The following is a 9,506-nucleotide window of genomic DNA, read 5'->3' on the forward strand; positions in this document are numbered from 1 at the left end:
ATGGAGATGTATGGGTAAACCACTTTTTCAATCTTTTTGGGCCTATAACAAAGAACAAACAGCAAAAAAATATACATGATCAAATGCAAATCTTAGAATCAACTATTAAAGACTACCAGAACCCATTGGATTCTCCAATTACATTGAATGAACTACAGGACAAAATACAAACCCTCCAACCCAGAAAGGCCTGTGGTGTTGATGGTATCCTCAATGAAATGATAAAATATACAGACCACAAATTCCAATTGGCTATACTTAAACTCTTTAACATCATCGTTATCACTGGCATCTTCCCCAATATTTGGAACCAAGGACTGATCACCCCAATCCACAAAAGTGGAGACAAATTTGACCCCAATAACTACCGTGGGATACGCGTCAACAGCAGCCTTGGGAAAATCCTCTGCATTATCATTAACAGCAGACTAGTTCATTTCCTTAGTGAAAACAATGTACTGAGCAAATCTCAAATTGGCTTTTCACCAAATTACCATACGACAGACCACGTATTCACCCTGCACACCCTAATTGACAAACAAACAAACCAAAACAAAGGCAAAGTCTTCTCATGCTTTGTTGATTTAAAAAAAGCTTTTGACTTAATTTGGCATGAGGGTCTGCTATACAAATTTATGGAAAGTGGGATTGGGGGAAAAACATACGACATTATAAAATCCATGTACACAAACAACAAGTGTGCGGTTAAATTTGGCAAAAAACACACACATTTCTTTCCACAGGGCCGTGGGGTGAGACAGGGATGCAGTTTAAGCCTCACCCTCTTCAACACATATATCAACGAATTGGTGAGGGCACTAGAACAGTCTGCAGCACCCGGCCTCACCCTACTAGAATCTGAAGTCAAATGTCTACTGTTTGCTGATGATCTGGTGCTTCTTTCACCAACCAAGGAGGGCCTACAGCAGCACCTAGATCTTCTGCACAGATTCTGTCAGACCTGGGCCCTGACAGTAAATCTCAGTAAGACAAAAATAATGGTGTTCCAAAAAAGGTCCAGTTGCCAGGACCACAAATACAAATTCTATCTAGACACCGTTGCCCTAGAGCACACAGAAAACTATGCATATCTCGGCCTAAACATCAGTGCCACAGGTAACTTCCACAAAACTGTGAACGATCTGAGAGACAAGGCAAGAAGGGCCTTCTATGCCATCAAAAGGAACATACAATTTGACATACCAATTAGGATCTGGCTAAAAATACTTGAATCAGTTATAGAACCCATTGCCCTTTATGGTTGTGAGGTCTGGGGTCCGCTCACCAACCAAGAATTCACAAAATGGGACAAACACCAAATTGAGACTCTGCATGCAGAATTCTGCAAAAATATCCTCAGTGTACAACGAAAAACACAAAATAATGCATGCAGAGCAGAATTAGGCCGATACCCGCTAATGATCAAAATCCAGAAAAGAGCCGTTAAATTCTATAACCACTTAAAAGGAAGCGATTCCCAAACCTTCCATAACAAAGCCATCACCTACAAAGAGATGAACTTGGAGAAGAGTCCCCTAAGTAAGCTGGTCCAGGACAACAACAACAACAACAACACAATTATACCCAACCAAATCATGAGAAAACAAAAAGAGAATTACTTGACACATTGGAAAGAATTAACAAAAAAACTGAGCAAACTAGAGTGATATTTGGCTCTAAACAGAGAGTACACAGTGGCAGAATACCTGACCACTGTGACTGACCCAAACTTAAGGAAAGCTTTGACTATGTACAGACACCGTGAGCATAGCGTTGCTATTGAGAAAGGCCGCCGTAGGCAGACCTGGCTCTCAAGAGAAGACAGGCTATGTGCACACTGCCCACAAAATGAGGTGGAAACTGAACTGCACTTCCTAACCTCCTGCCAAATGTATGACCATATTAGAGACACATATTTCCCTCAGATTACAGAGATCCACAACGAATTTGAAAACAAACCCAATTTTGATAAATTCCCTTATCTACTGGGTAAAAACCCACAGTGTGCCATTACAGCAGCAAGATTTGTGACCAGTGAAGAACAAACACCATTGTAAATACAACTCATATTTATGTTTATTTATTTTCCCATTTGTATTTTAACTATTTGCACATTGTTACAACACTATATATATACATAATATGACATTTGAAATGTCTTTATTCTTTTGGAACTTCTGAGTGTAATGTTTACTGTTAATATTTATTGTTTATTTCACTTTTGTTCATGATCTACTTCACTTGCTTTGGCAATGTTACAGTTTTTCTCAATTGCTAAAACACTAAAACCCCATTGGCTGAACAAAGTTCTCAGTTGCCTGGACTCATTTAGCTAATTATGCAGTCTGTTGTCAATACCTTAAACCATTTCACATGGTAAAACACTATTTGCAGATCTCACTTAGACTTTTCAGAAAAACTCTAAACACATTCTCATTCTCAAAACACATTCTGCACTCTAATGCACATGTCATCCATACTGGTAAACACAAGTGGCAACAATCAAATACAAATAGAGAACACATGTCATTGATTGAACACAACCACTCGAAATTGATTTAACCTGTTTCAAATGATGCGACACAACCAATATAAGCCAGTTCAGAGAGCAAACAGGTTGTTGAAGGTGGGAAGGAGAAAGTCTGAGAATGGATAGAAGAAACAATGTGAGAGGACGAGTGCGCATGCGAGGTGGGCAAGAAAGAGGCAGAGGAGGACGAAAGGAAGACAAAGAGTGGAAATATCTGATGAAATTCGAGTGCAACCCAATTTGAGCCGATTATCTGTGTCCACCATAGTAAGGACATTCAGAGAAGAGAACAGGTACAGTATGCTACTGTATTTTTGTAATTGCAAATTTTACTACACTATATGCAGCTGTTTCAATAGACATGTGTAAAGTTAATCACTGTATGTATTGTACTGCATGAATATGTTTTGTAACTGCACAACTACTTTTTGTAGAATTGCAAGGCTGCCACATGCAGGTAGAAGGACGGCTATATTCACTCGGGAGCAAGAGGCCAATTATAGTTGGCATGGTCCTTCAAGATAATGCAATACGACTCAGAGAAATCCAGGAACGAGTGATACAAGACAACACACACTTCCAGGGAATCGACAGTGTGAGCATTTCCACAATTGACCGTGTCCTCCATCGTGTAGGGCGGCAGGTAGCTTAGTGGGTAAGAGCGTTGTGCCAGTAACCGAAAGGTCGCTGGTTCTAATCCCCAAGCCGACTAGGTGAAAAATCTGTCGATGTGCCCTTAAGCAAGGCACTTAACCCTAATTGCTGATGTAAGTCGCTCTGGATAAGAGCGTCTGCTAAATGACTAAAATGTAAATGTAAAATGTAACAGGATGCGAATGAAACAAGTATACAGAGTACCTTTTGAGCGCAACTCACCCAGGGTGAAAGAACTGTGAGCTCAGTATGTGCAAGTAATTGTACATTCAGAAACATTTACTGTAATCCAGATTGTCTACAGTACTAACACATACTGTGTGAATGACATTACTCTTCAGTACATACAATGTATGTGAATCAGAAGTGCATACAGTAGGCCTAATTGTACTCTACAGTATAGCACTGTCTCTGTACCACTGACAAAATCCTACATACAGTATATTGTATTTCTACACAGACAATATTTGACTTGGAATCCTTGGACAGACCCCATGAGTTCATCTTTGTCGATGAAGCAGGCTTCAATCTAACAAAGAGGAGAAGGAGAGGCCGAAACATGATTGGACAGCGGGCCGTTGTTGAAGTCCCTGGTCAACGAGGTGGCAATGTCACAATCTGTGCTGCTATCAGCAACCATGGTGTTCTACATCACCATGTTACACTCGGGCCATATAACACCCAGCACCTTCTAAGATTTATCGCCAATCTAAGATATATTTTATTTGAGCAGCAGGTTCAAGAGCAGCAGGGTCAAGAGCTAAATGAGAATCCCATTCCCACCTACGTGATAGTGTGGGACAATGTCAGTTTCCACCGAGCTGCTCAGGTAAGGGAATGGTTTAACATCAATGGGCAGTTTATGAACTTGTACCTCCCTCCATACTCGCCTTTCCTGAATCCGATTGAGGAGTTTTTCTCCTCTTGGAGATGGAAAGTGTATGATAGACAACCCTACACCAGAGTAAATCTGCTGCAAGCCATGGATTTAGCCTGTGGTGATATAGGTGAGGAATTATGTCAGGGCTGGATACGGCACACAAGAGGCTTCTTCCCCCATTGCCTCAGGAGGGACAATATTGCTTGTGATGTCGACAAAGTGATCTGGCCTGACCCAGCCCAAAGACAAGAAGAAGCACATTGATCACATGTTTACTCCTTTGATTTTTGTCCCTTTTAGTATTGTATACTGTAGTACAGTGCATTGTAGGCTGTATACTGTACAATGGACAAATTGTATGGCCCTGAACATTGTGCTTTCCATTTGTTAACAGTACTGACTGCTCAATAGATTTTGACTGGTTGCAGGTTCATATCAACAAAGAACAAGAATTACAGTATCACAGAGACAAAGGACAAGTTTGTGAGATGCAGGGTACACTACTTTAAAAATTGGGGTACAAGGAGGAGGAAGAACAAAAAACAAAATTGCAAAGAGCAAAGCAGAGTAGTAATTTCTGATCAGTTTTGAGCTACTATGATAGAATATTTTTTCGTTCATCAAAAGACAATGACGGAAAAATATGACATTTGTTTTGAGATTTAAAATGTACTTCTCCCTGAGAACTGTATGTTTTGAGCAATGTGTTTTCTATTTTTCGGTGTATTGTTTACTGACTGCTTGAGAGTGTTTATCATTTTGATCACTTTGTTTATGATTTGAGAGCAGTGTTTGATTTTGAACACTGGTAAAAACTGTTTTGAGGGCGAATATTTCATTTTGCGAGAGGAGTCAAAGGTTTTGTAAATAGTGCTTGAAGATGAGGTTTTGTGTTGAATGTTTTCAGGAAATGGAGCAAGGTTTCAGAAATTGTATTTCAGCAATTGAGAAAAACTGTAACATACGTTTCCCATGCCAATAAAGCCCTTAAATTGAATTAGAGAGAGAGAGAGAGAGAGAGAGAGAGAGAGAGAGAGAGAGAGAGAGAGAGAGAGAGAGAGAGAGAGAGAGAGAGAGAGAGAGAGAGAGAGAGAGAGAGAGAGAGAGAGAGAGAGAGAGAGAGAGAGAGAGAGAGAGAGAGAGAGAGAGAGAGAGAGAGAGAGAGAGAGAGAGAGAGAGAGAGAGAGAGAGAGGCATCAAAGCCAAAAGAACTGAATAATATTAAGAAATGCTATAGATGGAAGGAAAGTAGTGTTGAAACCTACCAAAAAACAATTAGGAAACAACAAATTCAATCCATTCTAGACAACTTCCTGGACAAAACGTTCCACTGTAATAGTGAAGGTGTAAACTTGGCAGTAGAAAACCTAAACAGTATATTTGACCTCTCAGCTTCCCTATCAAATCTAAAAATCTCTAACAGAAAACCAAAGAAAAGTAATAACAGTGATAAATGGTTTGATGAAGAATGCAAAACCTAAGAAAGAAATTGAGAAACCTATCCAACCAAAAACATAGAGACCCAGAAAACCTGAGCCTACGCCTTCACTATGGTGAATCACTAAAACAATACAGAAATACACTACGGAAAAAGAAGGAACAGCATGTCAGAAATCAGCTCAATGTAATTGAAGAATCCATAGACTCTAACCACTTCTGGGAAAATTGGAAAACACTAAACAAACAACAACACGAAGAGCTATCTATCCAAAACGGAGATGTATGGGTAAACCACTTCTCCAATCTTTTTGGCCCTATAACAGAGAACAAACAGCAAAAAAATATACATGATCAAATGAAAATCTTAGAATCAACTATTAAAGACTACCAGAACCCACTGGATTCTCCAATTACATTGAATGAACTACAGGATAAAATACAAACCCTCCAACCCAAAAAGTCCTGTGGTGTTGATGGTATCCTCAATGAAATGATAAAATATACAGACCACAAATTCCAATTAGCTATACTTAAACTCTTTAACATCATCCTTAGCTCTGGCATCTTCCCCAACATCTGGAACCAAGGACTGATCACCCCAATCCACAAAAGTGGAGACAAATTTGACCCCAATAACTACCGTGGGATATGCGTCAACAGCAACCTTGGGAAAATCCTCTGCATTATCATTAACAGCAGACTAGTTCATTTCCTCAGTGAAAACAATGTACTGAGCAAATGTCAAATTGGCTTTTTACCAAATTACCGTACGACAGACCACGTATTCACCCTGCACACCCTAATTGACAAACAAACAAACCAAAACAAAGGCAAAGTCTTCTCATGCTTTGTTGATTTCAAAAAAGCTTTTGACTCAATTTGGCATGAGGGTCTGCTATACAAATTGATGGAAAGTGGGGTTGGGGGAAAAACATACGACATTATAAAATCCATGTACACAAACAACAAGTGTGCGGTTAAAATTGGCAAAAAACACACATTTCTTTCCACAGGGCCGTGGGGTGAGACAGGGATGCAGTTTAAGCCCCACCCTCTTCAACATATATATCAACGAATTGGCGAGGGCACTAGAACAGTCTGCAGCACCCGGCCTACCCTACTAGAATCTGAAGTCAAATGTCTTCTGTTTGCTGACGATCTGGTGCTTCTGTCACCAACCAAGGAGGGCCTACAGCAGCACCTAGATCTTCTGCACAGATTCTGTCAGACCTGGGCCCTGACAGTAAATCTCAGTAAGACAAAAATAATGGTGTTCCAAAAAAGGTCCAGTTGCCAGGACCACAAATACAAATTCCATCTAGACACCGTTGCCCTAGAGCACACAAAAAACTATACATACCTCGGCCTAAACATCAGCGCCACAGGTAACTTCCACAAAGCTGTGAACAATCTGAGAGACAAGGCAAGAAGGGCCTTCTATGCCATCAAAAGGAACATACAATTTGACATACCAATTAGGATCTGGCTAAAAATACTTGAATCAGTTATAGAACCCATTGCCCTTTATGGTTCTGAGGTCTGGGGTCCGCTCACCAACCAAGAATTCACAAAATGGGACAAACACCAAATTGAGACTCTGCATGCAGAATTCTGCAAAAACATCCTCCGTGTACAACGTAAAACACCAAATAATGCATGCAGAGCAGAATTAGGCCAATACCCGCTAATTATCCAAATCCAGAAAAGAGCCGTTAAATTCTATAACCACTTAAAAGGAAGCGATTCCCAAACCTTCCATAACAAAGCCATCACCTACAGAGAGATGAACTTGGAGAAGAGTCCCCTAAGTAAGCTTGTCCTGGGGCTCTGTTCACAAACACAAACAGACCCCACACAGCCCCAGGACAACAACAACAACAACACAACTAGACCCAACCAAATCATGAGAAAACAAAAAGAGAATTACTTGACACATTGGAAAGAACAAACAAAAAAACAGAGCAAACTAGAATGCTATTTGGCCCTAAACAGAGAGTACACAGTGGCAGAATACTTGACCACTGTGACTGACCCAAACTTAAGGAAAGCTTTGACTATGTACAGACTCAGTGAGCATAGCCTTGCTATTGAGAAAGGCCGCCGTAGGCAGACCTGGCTCTCAAGAGAAGACAGGCTATGTGCACACTGCCCACAAAATGAGGTGGAAACTGAGCTGCACTTCCTAACCTCCTGCCAAATGTATGACCATATTAGAGACACATATTTCCCTCAGATTACAGCGATCCACAAAGAATTCGAAAACAAACCCAATTTTGATAAACTCCCTTATCTACTGGGTGAAAAACCACAGTGTGCCATCACAGCTGCAAGATTTGTGACCTGTTGCCACAAGAAAAGGGCAACCAGTGAAGAACAAACACCATTGTAAATACAACCCATATTTATGTTTATTTATTTTCCCATTTGTACTTTAACTATTTGCACATTGTTACAACACTGTATATATACATAATATGACATTTGAAATGTCTTTATTCTTTTGAAACTTCTGAGTGTAATGTTTACTGTTAATATTTATTGTTTATTTCACTTTTGTTTACTATCTACTTCACTTGCTTTGGCAATGTTAACACACGTTTCCCATGCCAATAAAGCCCTTTGAAATTGAATTGAATTGAGAGAGAGAGAGAGAGAGAGAGAGAGAGAGAGAGAGAGAGAGAGAGAGAGAGATGAGAGAGAGAGAGAGAGAGAGAGAGAGGATCCCCAGGCACTGAACAGATTGCTGTGGATGGTCACTGGGAGTCTAAATGAGCACCAAAATGCCTGAGGGAATACAGTGACTATGATTTATTGCTGAGGAATATGCTAAACAGACACACTTGCATGTACGCTCACGCACACTCGCATGTCACACACACACATATGCAGACACAAACACACTTACTCATGCATTCAAATGAATGTCTCCGCTGACAAAGGCACACATACACTGAATATACAAAACATTAAGAACACCTGCTATTTCCATGACATAGACTTGTTGATGTCAGTAGTTAAATCCACTTCAATCCGTGTAGATGAAGGGGAGGAGACAGGTTAAAGAAAGATGTTTAAGCCTTGAGACATGGATTGTGTATGTGTGCCATTCAGAGGGTGAATTAGTAAGACAAAAGATGTAAGTGCTTTTGAACAGGGTATGGTAGTAGGTGCCAGGAGTACCAGTTTGTGTCAAGAACTGCAACGCTGCTGTGTTTTTCACGCGCAACAGTTCCCCCTGTGTATCAACAATGGTCTACCACCCAAAGGACATCCAGCCAACTTGACACAACTGTGGGAAGCATTGGAGTCAACATGGGCCAGCATCCCTGTGGAACGCTTTTGACACCTTGTAGAGTCCATGCCCCAACGAATTGAGGCTGTTCTGAGGGCAAAAGGGGGGGTGCAACTCAATATTAGGAAGGTGTTCCCAATGTTTGGTATGCTCAGTGTAGCTACATACAGTAGAACTGGAATTTACTGCATTAACCTTAAACTCCATGCCCCTTGAGGTGACTGGTTAAACTCCATGCCCCATGAGGTGACTGGTTAAACTCCATGCCCCATGAGGTGACTGGTTAAACTCCATGCCCCTTGATGTGACTGGTTAAACTCCATGCCCCTTGAAGTGACTGGTTAAACTTTTAAAATCAACCCGCAGAGGCCCTTTAATTAACCTTGTTAATCATACTTGCTCAGTGATTGAGAATGGGAGTTAGACGTTTTTTGTTGTTGTTGCTTATAGTGAGTTGCCTTGTTGTCAAGGAAATTAATAATGTAAGTGTAGATCTGCACAGGATAGCTGCCCTATCAGATAGTTGCGTCCATGGCCGATGATATCCTTGAAGATGCAAACAGAACCTTGTGTCCCACACCTGGGGCCTCATTATGCAGTTACCAGGGCAACAGTCTAGATGCTTGATGTTGGAGATGGGAGCCCAGTGTTGGAGAAACACACTCCTTCCTCCCTCCTTCCATCCTTCTCTCCTTCTCTCTATCTCTCTA

The sequence above is a fragment of the Coregonus lavaretus genome, assembly GCF_964263955.1.
Source record: "Coregonus lavaretus genome assembly, chromosome: 11".
Lineage (NCBI taxonomy): Eukaryota > Metazoa > Chordata > Actinopteri > Salmoniformes > Salmonidae > Coregonus > Coregonus lavaretus.